Source organism: Mauremys reevesii, linkage group 5, assembly GCF_016161935.1.
Source record: "Mauremys reevesii isolate NIE-2019 linkage group 5, ASM1616193v1, whole genome shotgun sequence".
Lineage (NCBI taxonomy): Eukaryota > Metazoa > Chordata > Testudines > Geoemydidae > Mauremys > Mauremys reevesii.
The window spans coordinates 66309070-66336343 of NC_052627.1; positions in this window are offsets into that span (position 1 = coordinate 66309070).

The following is a 27274-nucleotide window of genomic DNA, read 5'->3' on the forward strand; positions in this document are numbered from 1 at the left end:
AGGTGGGTATTTTGTTGTTGTTGAGGCTTCATTGGTTATCCTCCTGATGTGCATATACTGCCACTAGACAATCGTAACCCAAACTTGGATTTTTCTTCATGAAAGTCTGACTAATTTCGTTATCATAACTGTGCTTCCAACAAAAGTGACAACGATAATGCTATTTAATCACTGATTTCCTGGCTGTAAATTTGTATTTACAGCCGGTAGTTTCATTGCTACTTTGCAATTATATAAATGACTTATATTAAAAGTTTGAATGCCACAACCAGCCTGATGGACTCCAGAGGCCATCACAAATGTCTGTGTTTCAACTGAGAAACAGGACATATTGTTGGAACTGATTACAAATGCTCAACGATCTAAGAGTTTCTTCATTTGAGCATAGAGAATAAGAATTTTTCACAAGCAAGCATTGTCTGCCTATGTAGCTGAAGGTAGAATTAAAACTAATGAAGCATGGGTATAGTTCCTGGAAGAGTTCCCAGTGCTTCTCCATTGGCTGTTACAGCACATAAAAATCTGGTCATCCGTAAAATGATAATGTAGAAATCCAGCCTACTCAGGCCTTCTTCTGGACTAAGGAATGTTAAAAGAGCTGTTCATGATCATTATGGAGAACATAATGGGTGGGAACAGCATGATGATACATTCTTGCCAGTTTTCATTGCTATTCTAGATTGGCAGAAAGCTTTAGCATTACTCATTTTCAGATACTTTCCTCTATTAAAGCACTGAACTAAAATAAATCTCTCTCATTTCTGGGGTTCTTTTTATATAAGGTCTTCATTGCTGATGCCACGGGTGCTTAGTACATCTTTTTGATGACTGCCTCTTATGACTATCATAAATCTCACTGATTGATTTGGAGTTGCGATCATACTTGCTGTTCTCTGTAGCAGAATCAACAGCACCTTCAGGGTCAGATAATGTTGTTCTTGGTGGTTTATTTGATAGAATTTTTAAGTGACACATCCATCTTTCTTGTATATTGGCATTGTACGTGAAATAACCCTCATTCATTGCAGATCAGGATGTTGGGCTGTGAGGTATAGTAATTTTTTGCTAAATACAGAGATCTGTTCTTGGGCAACTATAGAGAGATGCACCATGAGGTTTTTTGTTGTTGTAGGGGGGTTTTTTTTTTGTTTTTGTTTGTTTGTTTTTTAGGATTATCTTTCAGGACTTATCCTTGGCTTCTTTCTAGGAAGTATTCAGCCATCTGCTGTTACCATGTTGCCTGTCAATCTGACAAGTCACTTTCTGAACAGAGGTGAAAAATTGAGCTAGCAGTATATGATTTGTGTTCTTCAGGTTCTTCTCTCTATGTGTTTAATGTATAACACCATGTTGTTTTTTCACTCTGATAGAGCCCAGTGCATACTGAAATTTGTTTGGAAATGTCAGTAAAGTAAGTTAAAAGGTTTTTTTAAAAAAAAATTCCTAACTCTAGGATACATAGTTTTCACTTACTAATGATTAAAACTACATGAGCATATGTATAAGCTGAGTGGTAATGTTAGTGTCAAAACTGTTTATGTGACCTTGTCTTATTTTCCACAGCTTGAAATGTTTCTAGGGGGTGTTTTGTTTTATTTTTAAATGATATTTTCAATTATATATTTTCTCTTGAATTGCACTTAGCACACTAACTGTAATTTCATATTTTAGTTAAAAGTGTTCTGTAGATTTATTATATTGGCTAATATTTTCATGTTTTATTACTTAAACATAGTGTGTCTAACATTGTTAATTATATATATTTGCAAAACTATAATAGTAACATTATGTACTTTTATATCAATTATATCAACAGATCAACATATATGACTTTTACACATTCCATGGATTTGGGAAGATATTCTACCTTTACACCGTTGAAGTGACTGCTAAGGTTTTAAGGAACTTTGGCCAGAATGTAGGTCTGGCATACCATGGAATATCTCGGATCTTGTATAGGCGATAGTTTAATTGTCTAGGATGATTTCATAGGAGTTAATCTTCAAGGACATGGAATTATTTCATATTAGCTAATTACTTGAGAGTATCTCATTGTTAATGGTCTGTAGTGATATGCTGCAAAAAGATGGAGTTACTTGAGATATTAAAGGAACTGGTATTATACTTACAGCTTTTGTGGAAGGGAGAAGGGGAAAAAGAAGATCAGTTGTCCCGGGTCAGACATGTTGAACTGAGTGGTTACCTTGTTTCTTTTTATAAATGTTGACCCTAAAGTTTAAATTGAATCTGAAGGCCTGAGAATAAGTTGTTGGAGCAAGACCATACTACATTATGCCATAGTTGGAGATCAGGAAGAAAGGTTTAAAGACTCAAAGAAGAGAAATGTGTGCTAGATCTCCAGCTGCTAAATTCACTAAGTACTCTGCAGGTGCTTAGCTGAAACTACAACTACTGTTATCTTTCTACGTGAAAAGTCACTTTATCTTTTTTTACACAGCATGCGTTTGGTAATTACCACATTCTTAGTTAAGCTGCTTAATCTAATAAAAATATGTTAGCCATTTTAAAAAGTTTTCTAGACATGGAATGTGGTTGTAGGGTTTCTCATATTCATAAAGTCTACATTGCAGAGACCCAAATGAATCAGATCCCTGCTGTTCATATACAGAATAGTTTATCAATTGCCATGAAATTTGGAACTATGCATTTACAATAGTTACCAAGGCCAGATTTTTGGCTGCTGAAACTCATATGATTAAACCAATTTTCCTATATTAAAGTGACTAATTATGTGAGTAGTGTTTTGTTTAATCAGGCACGGTTGATTTACCATGTTTAATAAAGAAATACATACCACTCAAATTTCAGCTTCATGCTTTGAAAGTATCAGGCCTCGTTCTACATATTTGGCATATATCTGGGGAAATACTATAACCTCTACCATTCGCACACTTCCTTTCTATACCTACCCCTTGTTGCTTTCCTCACATACTCACAAGTGTCAGGGAGGGAATTGTGCTTTTTATTTAACTATTATAGCTAAATTACACTTATTCTCCTCCTCTTTATTTACAAAATATCATTATTCATATAAACACCTCTTATGATGTAATGTCATAACAACAGGGCTGATGGCACCTCTGTCCCCTTTCTGGTCTCCCTGAGTGCACCCTTTCAGATATTAGACTTTACGTCCTTAGATGGCTGAGGGTGGAATTTTGCAACTCTCGACTCTGAGACTGGAATCTAGTACACCACTACACCATCTATGCCAACCACTTATTACTTCTCAAGTCCAACTGGACAGCTGCATTTCTTCCCTTTACAAGTCATATACTGACAAACGACCTTCTTAAAACACATAGGTTTATTATCAAACAGTACAAAGCATTAGAGAAAAAGACTTCAAAACAACAGTCTACATGCAAATTTGGTCTCATCTAATCCTTCACTTCACTTACAGAGAAGCTAGATGGGCTTCTCTCGAGTTACAGGAAAAGCATAGACCTAACTTACATTGCTTTAGAAAGTCAAGGAGCTCTTGGCTCTTCCCACACCTCCCCACTCACTAGACTCTGCAGGCCTCTGTGCAAACTTTACAACTAAGCCTATATTTTCTGAATGCCCTCTTGTTGTAATTCTAATTATGATACTACTTAGTACTTCTCCAGGAAGAAGTAGGACATTTGGAGAGTGACCAACAAATCGTGATGGATTGTTAGCAAGTCTCAAGATCTCTCTGTCCTAAAATAAATCACATAATACGTACAATAGTCCAAACATGCTCCAGAGTATTTTACTTATTTATTTGAACTATTATTGCCTGGACATGCAATAAAAAAAAATCTTTCATGTCAGATTTCCATAAGAATGGCCGTACTGGGTCAGACCAAAGGTCGATCTAGCCCAGTATCCTGTCTACCGATAGTGGCCAATGCCAGGTGCCCCAGAGGGAGTGAACCCAACAGGAAATGATCAAGTGATCTCTCTCCTGCCATCCATCTCCACCCTCTGACAAACAGAGGCTAGGGACACCCTTCCTTACCCTTCCTGGCTAGTAGCCATTAACAGACTTAACCTCCAGGAATTTATCCAGTTCTCTTTTAAACACTGTTATAGTCCTAGTTTTCACAACCTCCTCAAGCAAGGAGTTCCACAAGTTGACTGTGCGCTGTGTGAAGAAGAACTTCCTTTTATTTGTTTTAAACCTGCTGCCCATTAATTTCATTTGGTGACCCCTAGTTCTTGTATTATGGGAACAAGTAAATAATTTTTCCTTATTTACTTTCTCTACATCACTCATGATTTTATATACCTCTATCATATCCCCCCTTAGTCTCCTCTTTTCCAAGGTGAAAAGTCCTAGCCTCCTTAATCTCTCCTCATATGGGACCCATTCCAAATCCCTAATCAATTTAGTTGCCCTTCTCTGAACCTTTTCTAATGCCAGTATATCTTTTTTGAGATGAGGAGACCACATCTGTACGCAGTATTTGAGATGTGGGCGTACCATTGATTTTATATAAGGGCAATAAGATATTCAGTCTTATTCTCTATCCCCTTTTTAATGATTCTTAACATCCTGTTTGATTTTTTTGACCACCTCTGCACACTGCGTGGACATCTTCAGAGAACTACCCACAATGACTCCAAGATCTTTTTCCTGACTCGTTGTAGCTAAATTAGCCCCCATCATGTTGTATGTATAGTTGGGGTTATTTTTTCCAATGTGCATTACTTTACATTTATCCACATTAAATTTCATTTGCCATTTTGTTGCCCAATCACTTAGTTTTGTGAGATCTTTTTGAAGTTCTTCACAGTCTGCTTTGGTCTTAACTATCAGAGTGCACAACTTGATGGTTCTGAATCATTCAGAAGTTTTTACCCAAATCACTGTATTTATGCTTAATTATAATTATATATAACCCTAAACCCATACTTTGTATCAAAACATCCTCAAACTTCGTAGGGTTATAATCAGAAGCAATATCTTGATCCACAATTTGTGAATGCTCCTTAATTTTATAATAGGCTGATCTAGAACCCCTGTGGCACCTAGATACTGTGTTGATTAAACCTATGTGTTTATATTGATAAAGATAGATCCATACTCCTCAAACTTTGAAAGGGTTGAAGTCTAGATTCAACTTCTCCATTTCAATTCTTCTCTAACACAGTACTCTTTTTTCCGTATGTCTCCTAGAACATTCAGGACCAAGGACAGGAAAAAAGCCTATGTAAAAGCCTGCATTTTTTTCATGTGGGTCTCTCCTTAAAGTTTATTTCCTCAGGACAACCCTACTAACAAAAATATGTAACCTGGTGAAGTATATGGAAAATGTATCTCTCTGGCAGGTTTTATCCAAGGTGTTCACACAAAGCAATAGCAGACAGTATTTTAAAACAATTTCAAGATGCCAAGAACACATGCACTATACTGTGTTGGATTTTTTAGAGCTGCATATTAGAGTATACCATCATGTGCCTGGGTGAATGGACAACAAAATGGCAGATGAAATTCAGTGTTAATAAATGCAAAGTAATGCGCATTGGAAAACATAATCCCAACTATACATATAAAATGATGGGGTCTAAATTAGCTGTTACCACTCACGAAAGAAATCTTGGAGTCATGGATTATTCTCTGAAAACATCCAATCATTGTGCAGCAGCAGTCAAAAAATGAACAGAATGTTGGGAATCATTAAGAAAGTGATAGATAATAAGACAGAAAATATCATATTGCCTCTATATAAACCCATGGTATGCCCACATCTTGAATACTGCATGCAGATGTGGTTGCCCCATCTCAAAAAAAAAAAATATTGGAATTGGAAAAGGTTCAGAAAAGGGCAACAAAAATAAGTAGGCATATGGAATGACTGCCATATGAGGAGAGATTAATAAGACTGGGACTTTTCAGCTTGGAAAATAGACTATTAAAGGGGATATGATAGAGGTTTATAAAATCATGTCTGCTGTGGAGAAAGTAAATAAGGAAATGTTATTTACTTTTTCTCATAACACAAGAACTAGGGGTTACCAAATTAAATGAATAGGCAGCAGATTTAAAACAAACCAAAGGAAGTATTTCTTTACACAACTCACAGTCAACCTGTGGAACTCCTTGCCAGAGGATGTTGTGAAGGCCAAGACTATAACAGGGTTCAAAAAAGAACTAGATATTTTCATGGAGGATAGGTCCATCAATGCCTATTAGCCAGGATGAGCAGGGATGGCATCGCTAGCCTGTTTGCCAGAAGCTGGGAATGGATGACAGGAGATGGATCACTTGATGATTACCAGTTCTTTTCATTCCCTCTGGGGCACCTGGCATTGGCCACTGTCAGAAGACAGGATACTGGGCTAGACGGTCCTTTCGTCTGACCTACTATTGCCGTTCTAATGTTCTTTTGTGTTCTTATGTTTTATTTTTCAGCTAAACAGTGCTTAGTTAAAGAGTAAATCCTTCTCTTTTACTACAAGAGAACAGGGAATCTGAGATAGATAGATATCCTGACCAAAATTAAAAAACAAAAAACCACAGCATGAGACCTCAGCTCGCCAAAGGATGATTAAATTAAAAACGACACTTCAAATAACATAGGACTAGTTTTTATTTATTTTAAATTATTATTACCTGAATGAGATGTTCTTCAAGAATCTCAATATTACTTTAAATTATCCTGAGATTTTTTTAAAGACACCAACTGCATATGTGGTACCCGCAAAAAAAAAATTGCTATCAGCAGACAGTAACAATGATTTCCCCAGAGCTGCTCCTGTTGTTATCAATTATCTGTCCTAAATGCCACTATAAAAATAATCACACCTGCCCAACACACTGATCACGTCACTCACCTCTTAAATCCTTTCACTGGTGTTCTCTCACCCTCTGTATAAAATTTAATCTCCTTGACATAACATTCTAAGCTCTGAACAATTTGACCTCAAAGTGCATTTATGATCGCGTTTCTTCTTACTCCTGCCTTTATTCATTTATTATGATTTAAATAGTTTTTAACAAGCCTGTAAAAGGCTCTGAGCAACCTAGCACTCGATTAATATTACAACATACCACCAGCAGTTTTAAACAATCAATTAGACAGAAATTTGGCTAGTCAGCCACCTACAAAATAGCTCTTTCCCACTCCATCATTCCAGGACAATACACTCAGCCTTCTCCAAAAACCCTGTGAAACAGATATATTTGGCAGCATGCCTGGAAAGTCACCAAATTAATGCTATTCCATACCAGTGGAGGAGTAAGTTCCAGAAACCCTGAGCCTCATGCCCTATCCTCTGTCCCCTCTTTTATAATGACAGCAGTGGGAGAGAGGCAATTCCTCAGGTAGGCTGTTCCCAGGCCAGTTAGGACTTTATGGGTAATGACCAACACTTTAAACTCCATCCAGAGACTAATTGGCAGCCAATGGAGATCCTGGAGTGCTGGTGTCACATGTTCCGAGCAAGATGACTCACTCAGTAAATGAGCCACTACATTCTGCATCACCTTCAGTCTCTGAATGGTTTTTAAGTGTAGCCCCAAGTAGAACACACTGCAGTCTTTTACATAAGAATAAGAAAGCAGAATGGTCATTCTGGGTCAGACCTATGGTCCACCTTGCCCAATATCCTGTCTTCTAACAATGGCCAGTGCCAGATGCTTCAGAAGGAATGATCAGAACAGGGCAATTATCCAGTGATCCATCCCCTGTCGTCCAGTCCCAGCATCTGGCAGTGAGAGGCTTAGGGACACCTAAAGTATGGTATAGCATCCCTGACCATCTTGGCTAATATCCATTGATGGACCTATCTTCCTCTGTGAACTTATCTAGTTTTTTTTTTGAACCCTGTTATAGTCTTGGCCTTCACAACATTCCATGGAAATAAGTTCCACAGGTGGACTGTGTGTTGTGTGAAGAAGTACTTCCTCATGTTTGTTCGTTTAATCTTGAGGTGACAAAAGCATGGATAACAGTGGCAAAGTCCACATCTGAAGGGAAAGATCATAACGTCATACCAAAACCCAGATGGGAAAAAGCTGATGGGGTCACTGCTGTAACATGATGGTCGCACAGCAGCTCCTTGTCTAAAATCACTCCTAAATTTTGAACCCTACTAATTAACGGTGGGTGCATTCCCCCAGTCAAAGAAACTTATATCATCTTTACCATCATCTCCAGCTGCTTCCCCCACAACCTTCCATCACCAGTCACCTATCAATCTTGTCTGTGTTGAGTTTCAGCCAGTTTGTTCCTAACTATTTTCTAGTTTCAGCTAGATGCTGGCTGAGATACAGAACTGTATTGTCCGAGTCAGACAAGATAGAGACATATAGTTGGCTGTCATCCACAGGAAGCGCCACACCCGTGCCTCCTTACTGACCCTCCCAATGGCTCCATATACACTTTGAACAGGAGGGGTGACACAATGGCTCCCAGAGGCACCCCACACTTGAGAGCTCTTTGGGAAGAGGTATGATTGCCCACAACTACCTGTTAAGATTTCTCCAACAGAAAAGAACAAAGCCACTTAAGACCAGGCTTGTCCTATACCACTGCTCACAGGTAGGCCAACACCACTTCATGATCGACTGTATTGAAGGCAGCTGATTAATCTATGAACATCAGCTTGGAGACTTGATCTTTATCACCAGGAGGAGAGCATTGACCAACCTGATAAATGCAATCTCAGTGCCAAAGACAGGCCTATAGACCCAGACTGACAAACATCAGGGAGATCAGAAGCATCAAGACACTGAAAGTTGTCTCACCACAACCTTCTCCACAATCTTACCCAGAAAGGAAAGATGTGGTACTGGTTGAGAATTAGCTACATTGTCGAAGTGTCAAGCCATGGCTTCTTGAACAAAGGCCACACTAAAGCAATAGACCACCATCCTCTTAAGAATATGTCTACTATGCAGTTGGGAGTGTGACTCCAAGCCCAGATAGACAGACACTTGCTAGTTCTATTGAGTTAGCACACTAAAATAGCAGTGTGAACATTGCATCACAGGCATAGGTGGTCAGGTGGACTTGTACTTGGGTGGTTAACCCGTGCTATCATGGCCCACTACTATTTTTACCATTCTAGTTTGAGTGGAGTTAGCATGTATCTTTCTACCTGGGCTAGGAGTCACATTCCAAGCTGCAGTGTAAACATACCCTGAAAGAGGTGCTGATAGCGTCCACAAGCAAAAGACCCAATACTTCCCCACTGGTCTTCAGCAGCCGAGAAGCACACAGATCCAAAGAAAGGGTTCTTGGCCAAAATTATGTCAATACCGCCGTGAGTATCACTGGCTGCAACTCCTGCAGCGAAGACAATGCCTTTTTTTCCCCTCAAGAACACAGTGCCATCATGGGAGCAAACAGCTCGTTTCTAATCTAATCAATTGCATCTGCAAAAATAACAAGAAATTTCCTTACAGCAGGAGGGACATTTATTTGCCTCTTGCTCAGCCACAGTATGAGAGTTTTAAAAAAATATGCTGCAACCGATCAGCCTTGGCATGAGACTTCTGCCTCCAGTGCTCTACCCACATTTTCTCTCTCATCATCTGTAAACCAGGGTTGTTCTATGGGAATTACAAAGTCTTACCAAACAATCAAGCCAGTTAATGTTCTGTTAGGGGAATAAGACTCTTTTAGATCTCTTTGGAACCTTTCAAAATGGGTTCCTTGCCACAGAAGGAGAGATGAGCCTCAATCTGTAAATACAGGAGAAAATGGTCAGTCCATAACACAAGTTTAAGGTCCAGTTGCTTAACCTTCAAACTGAATGCAAAAAGCAGGTCCAAAGCATGGCTAAGTGTATGAGTTGAGCCAATAACCACCAGGGATATGCCTATGGTTGTCATGGTGGCTAAGAAATTACCTGTGGATTGAAATTGAAGTGCTCCGGTCTGCCAACACATCATGATTGCCCCTTCCAGCCCCTTCTTTCCAACTCATATGTCTGTGCCATCTTCCATGCCAGCCCTAACCCTTGACACACCATATATATCACTATGCAGCAAGCTTCCACTACCTTTATTTTCCAAAATAAATAAATAAATAAATAAATAAACATTTGCTGCTATAGAGCAAACCAGGGCCTCTGGCATTGCTAAATATGTTAGATTTGTTTTGTAACCTTTGTACCACTTACATTAGACTCCTCTGTAATAAGTGTAAGACAATGTTTATTGGAAATATTTATGGTGGGATCCACAAAGGTAGTTAGGCACCTAAATCCCAGACTTAGGCACCTAAGTCTTAGGTTTAGTTGCATATGTCCTAGTTTTGGCTCCACTGCGATCCACAAAACTCACCAAAGCCAGTTTGCACCTAAACTCACTTAGCACCTACATTTTCAAAGTAAAAGTTTCCTAGGTGCCTATGTTCCTGCCTTTGGGCATGCACACTGCTGTCTCCTTCTAAGTATTTGGTTGCCTATTTCTCACTTAAGCCCCAGAATGATTCATGATGGAGAGAAAGACACGTGTTCAAACGCCTATGTCACATTTGTGCCCACAGTGGTAGACTGCTCCTAAGCTCCTAGTGGATCATGTCCCATTTAGAACAACTCTGTAAGCATTTATCCACAGTGACTGGACAGCAAATATCTGGGATGGGCGGGGAGAGAGAGAGAGAATACTAAGTGCATATCATTCTATTGCCATTTTATCACACCACCTGGGAGTCCTGTGACAAGGCACTGCTCCAACCACTCTTTCATTATTTATCCAGTGTGTAACAACTTCATCAGGAGAGACTGAGGGAGCTCCACATCAGAATATCCCATGACAGTAGTTAGAGCACTCTCCTGAGAGGTGGGAGACCCATTTCATATTCTTTCTTCCCCTTTGGCAGAGAGGAGGCAGGAATTGAAGCTGCATCTCCCACATCCCATGTGTGTGCTCTAGCTACCGTGTTAAAAGTTATAAGGTGGGCAGCACCACCTCCTCCAGCTGTTGTGTGCAACACCCAACTCAGTTCTACAAAAAATGCTTTAGATGCCTAAGCTGTCTGACTGCAGGCATCCCTTTAATGGAGCACTATTATTTGCTAAGCAGAGATAGGTGCCAATCTCCAAGAGAGGATGGGACTTAACACACATACCTCTCCTCTGCATCTCCCTTTGGCTTACTTGGGTGGCTCCCCACCTAGCATACTGACTTTTGTGGACTGCATTATTAGGCACCTATCTTTCCCCATTCATTGGTTTAGGGAAGCCAGGCGCCTAACTCAGCTTTGTGGATTGCAGTCACAACACATTTGTCCCTTTGTGGATCCTCAGATAATTTAACATCAGCAACTCCCAGCAAATATCTGGGATGGGCGGGGGTTTGGAGAGGTATACTTTTTCTCTAAGTGCATATCATTCTATTGCCATTTTATCACACCAAGTGTTACAAGGCACACAAAGTTGTGATTTGATGCTATCTGATGATGCTGGACAGCTCATCTGCAGGAAGAGAAAACAACTGCCCCCTCCACATGATGAAGCCACACAGAGCTACTGTTAGTAGAACATACAGTTGTTGGAAGCTAGGATTCCATTACAAAGTCAAACAGAAAAAGCAGCAACTAACTGAACTGTGATGGCACAAGCATTAACTACGTGTGAATAGACCAAATCACTCCCTTTCCATTTCATAGATTCAGTTGCAGCAAACTGTTGTGCAATAAAGCCGGATTCTGCTACCCATGACTGCTTGTGTAAGACAGAGGTTGTCAACCTCCTGTGCATCAGAGAGCTGTACTCCACGCGGTCCTGTAGCTGCTGCACACCGGAGCTTATTTAGTGTGAAGCGAATTGGATCAGGGCCATGCAAAGGGGTTCAAATGGTTCCAGTGGAACCATAAAAGGCCCCATTCTTTGTTTTTTGGTGTTTTTACTCTTTTACATCTCGCTCTTTTCTTCCATCATGGGGACTAGCTTCCTCCATTTAGAGTCTTGAATAGTGTGTTCGGGAGTCCCCACTTAGTGCTTTGTAAATGCCATTGATATCGACACTAAAACAGGGTAGGCCCTTTCTGGGAACAGGGTGCAGTGAATGTCACTGGGATTGGGCGGGCTTTCAAATTTGGGGTTCTCTGGATAAGGGGTTTAGGATGCAGTGAGATTCAGTGGACTGTGGCGTCTCCCTGGGACTGCTAGGGGGTGCACTGTGATTCACTGGGACTGGAGATTTCTCTAGGGATACAGGCCTGGGGATGCAGTGAGATTCAGTGGGCTTGGAGTCTCTCTGTGGCTGGGGAGGTGCAGTGAGAGTGGGGGTGGGGGGTCTGAGACCTTTGCCAGGGCTGTTGCCTCTGTTCTCCTGTCACCCACACTGGCCCGACTCAGAGCCTATCTTTACAAGGTGCTGGGCAGCCAGCAGGGGAGGGTCTGTTCCCCCTGCAGAGGTTCAAACTAGAAATTAGACAGTTTTGATCATGATAAGTTTTTGGGTTTACTTAAGTCTCTGGCAAGGTATAGTATGTTGGGAGAGCATGTGGAAGCTCTTAAGGCCAGTACTGCAAAGGTGACATACTTATCAAACCAAATACAAAACGAATTTATCAGTAGGATCGCAAGAAAAGTATGGTAGTCTATTTTCGACAAGGTTAGGAAAGCTAACTACTGTATTATGTTTGATTGCACTCCAGGCCTCTCTTGAATGGGACAATTATCTCGGGTATTAAAGTATGCTGAAGTTTTGAAAGATGGAGTGAAGGTAGTTGTCAGCTTTATACATTTCACTGATCCCTACACCAAACCAGAGAAAGGTATTATGGCAGTTATTTTAGAGAAGCTGAAAAAAGATGGTTTAGATGTAGCTGACTTCAGAGGACAAAGCTATGACTATGGAGCTAACATGGCAAACATATTCAAAATTGAATTCAGCAAGTAAATGAGTATGTTACTTTCATCCCAGCTGCTGCCATTCACTGAATCTTGTTGGAAAAGCTGCTGCAATGGCTGTCCCCCAAGTTGTTCCAATTTTTTGGAATTGTTCAAAGATTGTATTCCCTGTTTTCCACTTCTACTAGTTGTTGGGTGTGTTGAAAAAGCACAACAAGATGGTCAGCAAGGGTAGAGGCCATCCATTTACTATGAAATAAGGTTGAAGGTGTTTTTAGATGTTTTAAGATGAGATCAAAGCTTTGCACAATCTTACACCAAAACGTAAGTCAGAAGCTGGTAGCTTTCAAAATAACATTTGAGAATTTTCATTTCTTGCTTTAACCCAGATGTGGCATAGTATCTTATTAAAAATTAATGTCATGAGCAAAAGTTTGCAGAGTGCAGATCTTGACATTCAAACAGCTCACGGTTTACTTGGCCTTTGAGACACTTTATTGGAATTACAATCTTCTGGATTTATTCCATGTAAGAAAGCTGCTGTTTCACAGGCTGAAACATTAGTGTCCCTTTGAACTTCATAGATATGCCCATCTCACAGGAGAGAAGCAATGCCGGTGAACATGCGAGGACAAAGGTCATCAGATCCCCTAAAAAGTTTTTGGATGTGAGATTTCCAGGCCCATTTTAGACAACACTAAGATAACTGGACAATAGGATGCACAAGTACAATGAACTTATAGAAATGTTTGGGGGTTTTGACAGGTAAGAAACTGAAAAGCAGCAAAAACCTAGAGGTATGCTCAAAACTGAGCATCCAGCTACTCTGAGGTTTTAAACTCTGAGAGTTTTGAGTACGAGACTGAGCTCTTCACCAATTTTTACAAATAAGTCTTTAAGGATGATTTGGAAACAAAGGCACCCATTGATCTCCTTAGCTACATTCACACAAGGTTTTTAGATGAGAGTTTCTCTAACACAGAAATGTCAGTGTATTTTTGATGTTTTCCAGTAATTGTGACTGCTATCAAAAGACATTTCAGCAAGCTAAAATTAATCAAGACCTACCTTAGAACATCCAGGGAACAGGAAGGGTTAAGTTATCTGGCAGTTATTTCTATAGAGAACTCAGAAGCAATGCTGATAGACTAGGATGTTCTAATTAATGAAGCCTAGGAAAGTCCCTTTTTAAAAATACTTAGTGGTGAAGCAGGGTTTTATGCAGCCAAGAGGGCTGGATTTGAGTCTTTGAACCAAGTCTTGAACACCCTTGGCACAACATTGGGTGGGATCCAAAATTATCCATTTTTGGGAGAGGCAACAGCACTATGACTCTGCGGTGTGAGGAGGAAGATTACCTCCTTTAACACCTGCAGACCTCCCCAGCACATAATCTGTTTACTCAGTATGTGTACAGAGAAGAGGATTTGCCCCATGTGCTTTATTGTATGCCTTGTAACCCACTTTGGGCTAGACAGTAAATGCAGCTCTTTAGCTTAATCCCCAAACCTGGCAAAATATCTTCAAATAGAAATACACTGCTTTGACATAAATCTGCTGGCAGCTGGCTCAGTGATGACTGATTTCCAAGAACTTTAAAAACTATCTTCAAGTTCTGCAAACCAGCCAATTTTCTGCTCAAAAGCAACTTCAATCTTTGTGAGGTGGCTTTTGTATTTGATCTTGAAAAGATTGTTGATTTTTATTGGCATGCTTTTGCTTCAGGCTGGGGATCATTGAAGCTGTGTGTCTCTGAATTTAACAGTAAATTTAATCATGATAAGTTAATTCAGTGGCTAATTTTAAGACATCAGCCTGAGTTTTATCTATGTTTAAGTACTCACATTAGCATGCTGACACCACTTACTCCGGTTTGTTTCTGCAGGCCATTTGTTACAGAAAATCTCAGAGGTTTTGGGAGAGTGTGACAGGGTATATCAGCCCTGTACTGGTACAGCAGGGGTTAACGCTTCTCTCTCAGGTGAGGAGGCCACGCCCCCTGGATTCTGCTGGGCATGCTCCAGCTGGAAGCAGGATATAAAAGCCAGCAGAGCAGCTCAGTCTGGGCCAGTGATTTCCCTACACCCCCCCTCAGGGGGAGTGTACACCCCCCCTGATTTTTCCCAACACCCCCCCCCCACCAGTTTTGTGAGCTAGTTACATACCAATTTAGTGACTGTTTGGAAATCTGAATTTAAACTGAAACATTAATACACGCTTTAAAAGCTTATACAGTGTATGATAAAATGTGTATCTGAAAAAGTATAATAGATTTGAAAAGTATGACCATAGACTAGCTTCCTTGCTTCCTTATACAGCTGTTTTTTATGATGTCAGTGCATTCATTTTGGTGATGTTGGCCAACCTAATAATTTCAAATGATGATTTGTAAGCAAAGTCTAAATGAGCTCTCCCTGACAGCTAGTGATGAGCCGGGGGCTAAGGCTTCAGGGCCAGATTATATTTACATTCACACCTAATCTACCTAGGTATCCAGCAAACAGAGCGGTGTTGTCCAAGTGATAGTTTTTGGCTGGGGTTGGGTTACAAACCACTTGAATGTGGGGGCAAGGGGGGGATGAAATGTTGTTCTTTATTGTATGAGTAAAGGGCAGTAGAACTGTACTTAGCCTGTGATGATTTGAAGGCATCAAGAGAGAGGGTGGGGACCTGTCCCTCTCCACTGTTTAAAGACAGAGCTGATTAGGCTCCATAGATAGTCTTTTGTTCTGTTAAGTGACCACTGCAGCTGAAATCACTGACAATCAGGTCTAAGTGCTTAGTCTTGTTGTGGGGACAGTGTTCCTGTAGGTACAGTGTTTTTGTGTAAGAGACAACCCAGACTGCACTAGCAGCGAGGTTCCCGCACTGAGGGCTCAGCTGAAATCACTGCGAGCTGGTGGAACCTCAAGAGACCAACTCACAGAGGTCACAGTGGTAGATGACAGCAGAAGGTGACTGTGCAGGGCCATTGGCAACAGAGTGGTGGAGTGAACGGTGGCACAATGAACAGCCATGGCCATAGCAAACTGTGCCTTTTTGTCCCCCACCTGGAAGGTGTACTCACGTGAAAGCCCTTCTGAACTCTGAGTCTCCACTGACCAACGGCAACACCGGTGAATGGAGTGCGGTGGAGGGAAAAGTGAGGGGCACGTTAAATAAACATTTGTTTGTTGGACTATATTTTAGTCACTTTGCTCCAGAATGCTAGATTTGTGACTGGGAATGGAAACTTATATAAATATGTTTCCCAGTAGGCCAAGATTTTTAAAATGCATTATTTGCCAAGGTTGTTATCTCATATTGTTGCTATCTTGGGAGGTCATTATGTTGGGGAGTTTCTGTACTAAACATTTTTATTATAATTAATTTTTACATAAGAATGGTCATACTGGGTCAGACCAATGGCCCATATAGCCCAGTACCCTGTCTTACAACAGTGGTCAAGGCCAGGTGCTTCAGAGGGAATGAACAGAACAGGGAATCATCAAGTGATCCATCCCCTGTTGCCCATCCCCAGCTTCTGGCAAACAGGCTAGGGACACTCAGAGCATGGCGTTGCATCCCTCTCATCCTGGCTAATAGCCACAGATGAACCTGTTCTCCAGGAATTTATCTAGTTCTTTTTAAAATCCTGCTATAGTTTTGGTCTTCACAGCATCCCCTGGCAAAGAGTTCCCTGGGTTGACTTTATATTGTGTGAAGAAATACTTCCTTTTGTTTTGTTTTAAATCTGCTACCTATTAATTTCATTGGGTGACTGCTAGTTCTTGTGTTATGTGAAGGATTAAATAAAATTTCCTTATTCACTTTCTTCACACCAGTCAAGATTTTGTAGACCTCTATCATATCCCCATTAGTCATCTCTTTTCTAAGCTGAAAATTCCCAGTCACTTTAATCTCTCCTCCTGTTTCATACCCCTCATCATTTAAGTTGCCCATCTCTGTACCTTTTCCAATTCCAATATATATATTTTTAGGATGGGTGACCAGATCTACACACACTATTCAAGGTGTGCATGTACCATGGATTTATATAGAGGCAATATATTTTCTGTCTTATTATCTATCCCTTTCTTAATGATTCCCAACATTGTTTGCTTTTGTGACTGTTGCTGCACATGGAGTGGATGTTTTCAGAGAACTATCCACAATGACTCCAAGATCTCTTCCTTGAGTGTTAACAGCTAATTCAGATGCCATCATTTTGTATGTATAGTTGAGATTGTTTTCCAATGTGTATTACTTTGCATTTATCAACATTGAATTTAATTTGCCATTTTGTTGCCCAGTCACCCAGTTTTGTGAGATCCCTTTGTAGCTCTTTGCAGTCTGCCTGGGACTTAACTATCTTGAATAGTTTTGTATCATCTGCAAATTTTGCCATCTCACTATTTACCCATTTTTCCAGATGAATATGTTGAATAGGACTGGTCCCAGTACTGACCCCTCAAGGATACCACTATTTATCTCTCTCCATTCTGAAAACTGGTAATTTATTCCTACCCTTTGTTTCCCATCTTTTAACCAGTTACTGATCCATGAGAGGATCTTCCCTCTTACCCCATGATGGCTTACTTTTCAAAAGTCAATTTAAATTAAATACATTTTTTAAATTATATATTTTTTTAGAAATCTAGATCTGTTATGTGTTTTGGTGTAACTTGCATTTTCCTTATGTTAAATTTGCATTATCCTAACAAAACATTTACTTTATTCACTTTCTTCGCATCAGTCAAGATTTTATAGAGCTTTAGCATATCCCCCCCTTAGTCATCTCTTTTCTAAGCTGAAAATTCCCAGTCATTTTAATTTCTTCTCCTGTTTCATACCCCTAATCATTTTAGTTGCCCATCTCTGTACTTTTTGCATTTCCAGTATGTCTTTTTTGGGATGGGGTAACCAGATCTGCACACAGTATTCAAGGTGTACATGTGCCATGGATTTATATAGAGGCAATATGATATTTTCTGTCTTATTATCTATCCCTTTCTTTAAAAAGCAAAGGTTTCAGAGTAGCAGCCATGTTAGTCTGTATTGCAAAAAGAACATAAGCTTTCGTGGGCTACATCCGATGAAGTGGACTGTAGCCCATGAAAGCTTATGCTCAAATAAATGTATTAGTCTCTAAGGTGCCACAAGTGCTTCTGTTCTTTTTAAAAAAGCAAACAGAATGTTGGGAATCACTGACTGCCGCTGCACACTGAGTGGAAGTTTTCAGAGAACTATCCACAATGACTGCAAGATCTTTCTTAAGTGTTAACAGCTAATTCAGACTCCTTCATTTTGTATGTATAGTTGAGATTGTTTTCCAATGTACATTACTTTGCATTTATCAACATTAAATTTCATCTGCCATTTTTGTTGCCCAGTCACCCAGTTTTATGAGATCCCTTTGTAATTCTTCGCAGTCTAGTTTTGTATCACCTGCAAATTTTGCCACCTCACTGTTTACCCATTTTTCCAGATCATTTATGAATATGTTGAACAGCACTGGTCCCAGTACCGACCCCTCAGGGATACCACTATTTATCTCTCCATTCTGAAAACTGATAATTTATTCCTACCCTTTGTTTCCCATCTTTTAACCAGTTACTGATCCATGAGAGGACTTTCCTCTTACCCCATGATGGCTTACTTTTCAAAAGTCAATTTAAATACTTTTTTTTTAAATGTATATTTTTTTAGAAATCTAGACCTGTTATGTGTTTTGGTGTAACTTGCATTTTCCTTATGTTAAATTTGCATAATCCTAACAAAACATTTACTTTATTCATATCTTTTTTTATATATCTCATTGGTCCTGACACCCCCCCGTAAATTTGAACACCCCCCCTAATTTCAATTCCTGGGGAAACCACTGGTCTGGGCTGACTACTGGTGGGGAAGGAGGTGTGTTGCCAGCTCCTGAGGGAGGACCACCTTCACCCCAAGATGTGGAGGCCAACCAGTTGGAGATGGACACCAGCATGGGACGTCATGGAGAGGGGAGAGACTGGAGAATCCCAGAGATGGAGGACTCCAGAGACTTGGGTAGGAAGTGACCTAGGGAGGTCTTGCAGGGAAACAGTGACAGAACCTGACCAAGGCTCGGTGTCTTTTGGTTGGACCCTCACCGAGCTGGTGGCAGGCAAACCTGCCACCGACAGGGCCCTGGGTTGGGACCTGGTGGAGAGGATGGGCCTGGTCCCCCTATACTGGCCATCATGCACCCTGGGGGTGATGGGCTAGCTTGCCAGAAGTATTGACTCTGGCCATTGGGCTGTGCTGCCCTGACAGCAGGGGCTATAGTATTGACTCTGGCCATTGGGCTGCACTGCCCTGACAGTGGGACTGCAGTAAGGGCTGAGGCCCCTGAGCCACACTGCCCCAAGACCCAGGTCACCTTTCAAACTTGATCACAGGGATCTGATATACCTCTCCCCCACCCCCATGGGGTGATGGGGTGTATCAGCCCCGTGACAGGGAGTTGTTTTATTTTTACTCTGCCAGCAATACAGAAACGTCCATGAGCCAGACAGTGTTAGCAGAATGTGCCTGTCAGACTCACTTTCAAAAATGTGCTAGAAAATAAATTAGTATGATAGGCTTCCTTTGCATGAACGTGTGTAGAACTCAAAAGCATTTACTTCTTGTTGGAAACATTGAGACCAACTTAAGTAATGTAGTGGTAGGGGCTATAGAACACATTTTGTTAAAATTCTGTATCCAAATTAAAAGCAGACTGAAGATGGTGTTCAGCTCATCTCTGTTCACTGCCTAATCATCCCTGACAATGTTGATTTAGCTGCAAGCCACACAAAAAATATACAAAGGGCAAATTTCAGTTTATAGAAATGACAGTTGGCAATTTATTAACACATGTAAATGGGCCACAGGTTCTGGTATTTTGAAAAATAAAAGGAAATTCAAACCTGGGAATATATTCAAGTTATAAAGAAAGATTCCTAAGCCAAAAATTTCAGACCCAAGCACTCCTGAACCTTGTGGGAGCTCAAATTTGGATTTGGAAATGAATTTCACAGCTTTTACTCATCTGTGGTTAAAGAAATGTTTACTGCATATGCAAAGAATCCCCCCCCCCTTGAAAAAATGTTCAGAGGTGCTACTGTGGCTGTAGGATTCTCATATTTCCCCATCTCTGCTTCCTCTGCCTTCAAAGTCTTTGTTATTGCCAGCTGCATGCAGGCCAAGAAAAGCTGGATGAAGTCCCCTCAGTCAGTATCTGCTGGAGATGAGCATACAGAGCAACTCAGGACCTTTCCAGACCTCTTTGGCACAAGGAATAGGATGGAGCTAAGCACTTGAATTTGGAACCCCATATGACAGCATGTTATACTGCTGCTAAGCCTCTGGGCCAGTGCCTCGTAAGGATTTTCAACACTGCATATCATTCGGATCACTGTACTTACTCTAACCAAGCTATAAAATATCTCTTATCACCTACCCAGGACCAAAGGCAGCAGGTTTCTATAATTTTTGGTGGTGCCCAGAACGGGTCCAAGTCCGTCCCACCCACCCATCTGACTTGTAAGTGGATTTAAAAAAAATGTAAAAATGCACTAGAACAGTAAGCATTTAATAGTTTCCCTATATTGAACAATGTGGGGGGGGAGGGATGAGGGCTCTGGCTGTGAGTGAGGGCTGCGGGGTGGGGATGGGGATGAGGGGTTCAGGAGGGGGCTCTGGGCTGGGTCAGAGGGTTGGGGTATGGGGGATAAGGGCTCTGGCGGGGGGTGAGGGCTCTGGGGTATGGTTGGGGATGAAGGGTTCATGGTGCAGGAGTGGGTTCAGGGCTGGGGCAGAGCATAGGGGTGTGGTGGGGGTGAGGGCTCTGGCTGGGGTTATGGCCATTGGGGATTTGGGGTATGGGAGAGGGCTCAGAGCTAGGCCAGAGAGTTGGGATTCAGGGGTGAGGGCTGTGACCAGGGATTAGACCAGGGATGAGGGGATCAGGAGGGGGTCAGGGCTGGGACAGAGGGTTGGGATGCAGGCTGGGGGTGAGGACTCTGGCTGGGGGTGTGGGCTCTGGAGTGGGGCTGGGGCTGAGGAGTTTGGGGTGCAGGCAGGCTGCCCTGGGGCTGCAGCTAGAGAGGAGGATTCCCCCCAGCCCTCTCCCCCCCCGGCAGCACACTCATACCGCACCACTGTCACCCCATATGCTCCTAGGGCCCCTCTCAGGTTCTGGGGGTTACACTTCCCCAGAGCAAGAAATCCTCATTCAAAAACAAGAGTGACAAGAGTTCAGAGGGAAAACCAACTATCAACAAACTTTTCCCCACCCTCAACTCTGGAGAGAGATTATGGGGAAGGACGGGAGAAAGACTTCACGCTGTACCCCGGGAGAAGCCCTGAAAGAAGCTGCAGCGAGAAGTTCTGCTGGCTGTGGGGCAGCTGGAGGCTACATTGCTCCAATGGAGACAGAGGGAAAAGAAGCTGGCTGAGTGAGAGGAGGGAGGAGGAGAAGCAGTGAAGTTGTTTGCAGCAAGGAGTCAGGAAAACAGCCCAAGTTTCTCCCCTAAAGTGGAGATGGGGAGGAGGAAGCACTGGGGGAGGAGGGCGGAGTGTCCTGGCTACAGCCACAGAAAAGGGAAACTAGCAAAAGAAAAGCAGAGGAGAGGAAGGGAAGGGAAAGAAAAAGCCCAAAGCAGGCTGAGCAGCCACCTGGGGCTCCCTGAACTGCTGCGATCACTCCCTCACTCCTCTGAACCTTCACCCAAATGCCTCAGCTGCTCCCTTTTGTAGCCACCAGCGGCCAGTGAGGGATTGTAGCGCAGGGCAGCTGCCCGTTGCCTAGGGTGCAGACAGGGACACTTCGGGGGAGGCGCGCAGGGCCAGGGGACGTTCCAGGAGAGGCATGCAGGGCAGCAGGTGAGGCAGGGGGAAGAGACCCGGCCCTGAACATTGGTGGAACTGGACCCCCGTGCCCTGTATATTGCTGGAGCATGGGTCCCCCGGGGCCATATAACTCACCACCCCTGCAAGGGCTAAGCACTACCTTGTTCATTCCAGTAAGTGGGAGCAGAGACTCTGCCCAGTGGTCCAAGACACAGCACCATGGGGTGCATTTTGCTGATCTTCTAATCAGGAGTAGTGTGCACAACTACCCTCCATTTGATAGTGGCATGGGTGCCAGCCAATGTGGGAGGCTAGGTGGGCACCATAACACACAGAACATGATTTTGGGGCTGTGGTTCTCATTAGCCACATCTCTCTGAGAATTCTGCAGAGCCTATTTTCACAAAGGGAAGAGGCTCTCTAGATTTTTCTCCCTCTTCAGCAGGGGCTTGACCCTGCAAGATGCTGAGCACTCTTCCCCGCTTCCAGCAAAGCACTTTAAGCATGTGCTTAACTTTAAGATGCCTGTAAGTGCTTTTCTGGATTAGGTTGAAGTGCTCAGCAGCTGACAGGACCAAGCCCCAGCATACCAGTGACCTGGATTTATCATGGATTTGCTGAGATGTCTAGACAGTTTCTGCAATAATGGATAACATGGAAACTAATGTTTTATATTTTCTTACAGACCTTGAATTCTTTACCACATTTGAGGTAGAAAATTCCTCTTTATCTTAAACATTTATAGTAAGTCCATCTTCAATTTTTGCTGCACAGAAAAATTCTGACTATTTGATTGCTACAGTACTTTTATAGAAGGAATGTAATTGGTGGTTGACTGTGCACACTAATGTAAAAAAGTTCCAAATGCAATACAGCTGTCTGGGGGCAAGAACAGAGGCCAACTCGAATAAAAAAATTGTATCACATACATTACTGGCAATGGTGGCCATGAATTGCCGAGCTTCTGATCTCAGTGACAAAAAATGAAAACACTACTTCTCTTCATTTCAGAGAGCTCTGAACTGTTTGCCAAGCTTTGTGCTGCCATCTAGTACACATCTGCCAGTTCCAACATCGTAAGCATCCTCCTCCATACTCTGGGCCAAGACAGTGAGCTACTTGGATTTATTCTCATTTGTGGGCTCCTGGAACATCCTGTAGGACAGCTGCCATCCAGTAATTGCTAAACTACAGGAATCACTGCTATCAAAGCACCAAGGAGTTTTGTTATTGCCAGAAGGGACAGTGGGAAGTTTGAAAGCTGAATCCACCATCCTTGTCTGCCAAATGCTAATTAAGAGCGATGTGGCACTAGTTAGTCCATAAAAAATCATTACTAGATCAACAACTGGAAATTGTTAATCTGTGCTGCATGGGTTTCTCTAACAAAGATGCCAATGATCTTCTAACAGTGGTTGTTCCAAGAGATGATACTACACGAGCCAATGAAAATTTATTAGACTGCTACATACTCTGTTTCCCGATGAAATACTCTTTTAGAGCACCTCACAAATTCTATGCATACACTGCCCCCACTGAAATGTAACCACCTATGCAAATCTGTGCACAATATAAAAGCCTAAGATGTGCAGTGTCCATTTGAAAAGGTTTTGACCATGATTTTGAAAATCTCTTTTGAAAGACCCTCTTGCTGACTAAACTTACCTTTTTGCAGGCTAAAAGATTGAGTTGACCTGTTGAAATTTTATCATGGGTTTCAATGAAACTTTTGTATGCTAAGGCTGATGCTTAAACTACTGAACTATGCTTGCTGGATTATTATATTATCATACAACATTTTGCTTTGGTTTTCAGCTTTGAGTCCTTTCTGTGGCTTGGCTGTCTACCCTGGAAATATTACCATAATGACCCTACTCCTGCATACACTTACACATGTGCTTAATAACCACACCAGTAGTCCCAGTGACATCAATGGAATGTTCCAAGAGTCCGTAAGTGACTTCAGTGGGACCGCTAATGTGCTTAAAGTTGCGCATGTATGTAAGTGTACTGCATTCTTTCTCGACATTGTCTACTGAGTTCATCATAAGCAGTATTGCAATATTACAGCTGGATTCTGTGAAAATGATTGTGATGTCATAAACCAGATTATGGTACTGGTTTGTGGATATAAACAAAGACAAAACATCTGAAATACATTTTAAAAGGGTTTTCTTTAACAGACCAACTACAAAACTGCCTTTGGTATTTTCAGATGCAGGGTGCGGGGGAGAGCTATTCTAATTCACTGTCTCTGGGCAGCCCCTCTGGGGTACCCTCCTGCAACAGACTGCAGCTTGACAGGCATGTCTGCCTCAGTTTCCCCCTCATGCAGCCCAATAATTTCACTTCAGGATTTCTTGTCTCAATACTATCCCTCCTTAGGGCTGGTGTACAACCTGCTAGTCCAAATAGTCCATAACAAAAGTCTCAGCTAAATAGTCCATTTATCACCCCAGCACAAGCAGTCATTAAAACTCAAGACATCTCATCCCTTGATGCCCCATGTACCACACACTGATGCCCTCCCACATACCAAGAATCTCAGTCCTCAGCCACCCCAGCCCTTCCAACTGGAGTGCAACCCCACTCTTCCCAGCAGGAACCCCCACAGCCCCTCTGCTAGGATTATCCCTCAATCTCCTTGGTCCTCTCATGGTTCCTCTGGGTCCAGGTCTTTGGCTCTGGAGATACCAGTGAGTAAGCTCCTCTGCTGCTCACCTGCCTTCAATCCTCACCAGCTCTTGGCTCCAGCTGTCCAGTTTAGAGTCCTCATGCAACACCTTCTGCCCTCTTCAGCCCTCCAACCCAGGTTCTCTGGTTTGGGGACACCAAGCAGCAAACCCTTCATGCTGCTTTCTTTCCTGCCTTCAGCCTTCTCCCAGGAACTGCTTTCTGCTTCCTTCTGGGACCCATCCAGTTCTTTGGTCTCTGGAAGCTCTTATCTGTTCTTCCTGACTGAACCAGTCTACTCCGACTCACTGGGGCTCCCTCTCACTAAGTCTCGCCTTGATCCTTTATAGCTCCCAGTGCTGCTCTGTCCTCTTTGCTGGCCCAATAGGAGCACTTGTCCTGGCACAGGGAAGCTGGACCTACTTCATTTAAAGGTGTCAACCACTCTGACACCCACATACCACGTGGATATCAATTGATGCTTTTTACAAAGACAAAGATGTTTCACTTTAAGAAGTGGCCCAGCACTTGCACATTAGGTACTTTTTTAGCTCTTTTTTTCTCTCTAATGTGAACAATATCAATTGCATATTATGGTTCTGTTCAATTTTCAACACAGTATGTCTCAAAGTGCTGTTTCTAACCAAATGTGTACTTCAAACATTATTGACTTCTCACTGTTCTATAGTCTTTCCCCAATTCTTTTTTATTCTTTCATTCTCCACTTACTGCAGGTTTCTCATAATTTTCTGTTCCCCTCCTAAAAATATGGTATGTATTTATTATTTTTTGTATAGTCACTCTAGGGCCAGATCACATTCCATAGGAAAAACCTATGGGAGGTGGAACTGCTAGATTTGTAGTCATTCAGGGAAGGTTTTGCCCCTATAGAGCAAGGAGGTGCTATTTCCAGAACTCAAGGATTTCCACCTGTCTTGGAAGGCCAGGCCATTAATACAAAACTCTTTTCTGAACACCGGTCATTTTCTCTCTCTTCCCCCTTCACCCCCCCCCCCCCCCCCGGCATTGGGCTCCCTGGAAATGTAGCTCTAACGGACTCCTGACAATAAAGAAGCTCTTCTGTGTGACCTGAAAACAGTGTGGCTAAACCAGTCTTCTGTCTATTAATCCCCTGGAACAATCTGACTGAGAACGATTAGATCTCTGTGCAAATAAATAGAATAAAGTTCCATAGTTTGGTACTCTTGGGGTGAAACGGTGACTATATTACACATTCTGTCTTGCCATCTGTATTGGCTTATTTGTGCTTTTATGGGTGTTCTCTTGATTCTGCTGTGATCCCTTCAGAACAGATTAAGTTGCAGTTAACCTATTACACTAACATATTGAAATCTAATTGTCCATATAAACACATAGCACATGATCATTTGATGTGCATGTTATCAGAACCTGGAATCTGTCATGTTATCTCTCATAGTGTTTTTACAATATCATTTCAGTGCAGGAAACTATTTTCTTTTTGGAACCAAATGCTGACATATCAATAAGGAATAATAATAATTTTTTAGGAACAATGTTACATTATTTATACTTAGTCCAAATGGAGAAGTTAGTTATCATCTGCAGAGGTATGAAAACTGTGGTTCCTGATTTTTGACCTTCTTGTAAAAAATCATTCATGAATACACAAGGTTACATCCACATCTGTATGCTTGGCACCTATTTAGCTTTTGTTTTATAGGAATTAGAGCTGTCAATTAATCACCGTTAACTCATGCGATTACCTCAAATTAATCAGGATTAAAAAAATTAAATTATGATTAATCACACTGTTAAATAATAGAATACCAATTGAAATTTATTAAATATTTTGGATGTTTTTCAACATTTTCAAATATATTGATTCCTATTACAACACAGAATACAAAGTGTACAGTGCTCACTTTATATTTTATTACAAATATTTGCACTGTAAAAATGATAAAGAAATAGTATTTTTCAATTCATGTCATAAAAGTATTGTAGTGCAATCTCTTTACTGTGAAAGTATAACTTACAAATGTAGATTTTTTTTGTTACATGACTGCACTCAAAAACAGAACATAAAACTTTAGAGCCTACAAGTCCACTCAGTTCTACTTCTTGTTCAGCCAATCAAGTTTGTTTATATTTACAAGAGATACTGCTTCCTACTTAAAGAAACAGTGTCACCTGAAAGTGAGAACAGGTGTTTGCATGGCACTTTTGTAGCCAGCATTGCAAGGTATTTACTTGCCAGTTATGCTAATCATTCGTATACCCCTTCCTGCTTCGGCCACCATTCCAGAGGACATGCATCCATGCTGATGATGCTCATTTAAAAAAAAAAAAGGATTAATTTTATCTGAACTCCTTGGAGAATTATATGTCTCCTGTTCTGTTTTACACTCATTCTGCATATATTTCATCTTATAGCAGTCTCGGATCATGACCCAGCACATGTTCGTTTTAAGAACACTTGCACAGCAGATTTGACAAAATGCAAAGGAAGTCCCAATGTGAAATTTCTAAAAATAGCTACAGCACTAGACCCAAGGCTTAAGAATCTGAAGTGCTGTCCAAAATCTGAAAGAGACAAGGTGTGGAGCATGTTTTCAGAAGTCTAAAAAGAGCAACACTCAGATGCAGAAACCACAGAACCGGAACCACCAAAAAGAAAATCAACCTTTTGCTGGTGGCATCTCAATCAGATGATGAAAATGAACATGCGTTGGTCTGCTCTGTTTGGATCATTATTGAACAGAACCCATCACCAGCATGGACACATTTCCTCTAGAATGGTGGTTGAAGCATTAAGGGACATATGACTCTTTAGCGCATTTGGCACATAAATATCTTGGCATACTGGCTATAACAGTGCTATGCGAATGCCTGTTCTCACTTTCAAAACAAGAAGCAGGCAACATTATCTCCTGCAAATTGTAGCCAAACTTGTTTATCTGAGTGATTGGCTGAAGTGGGA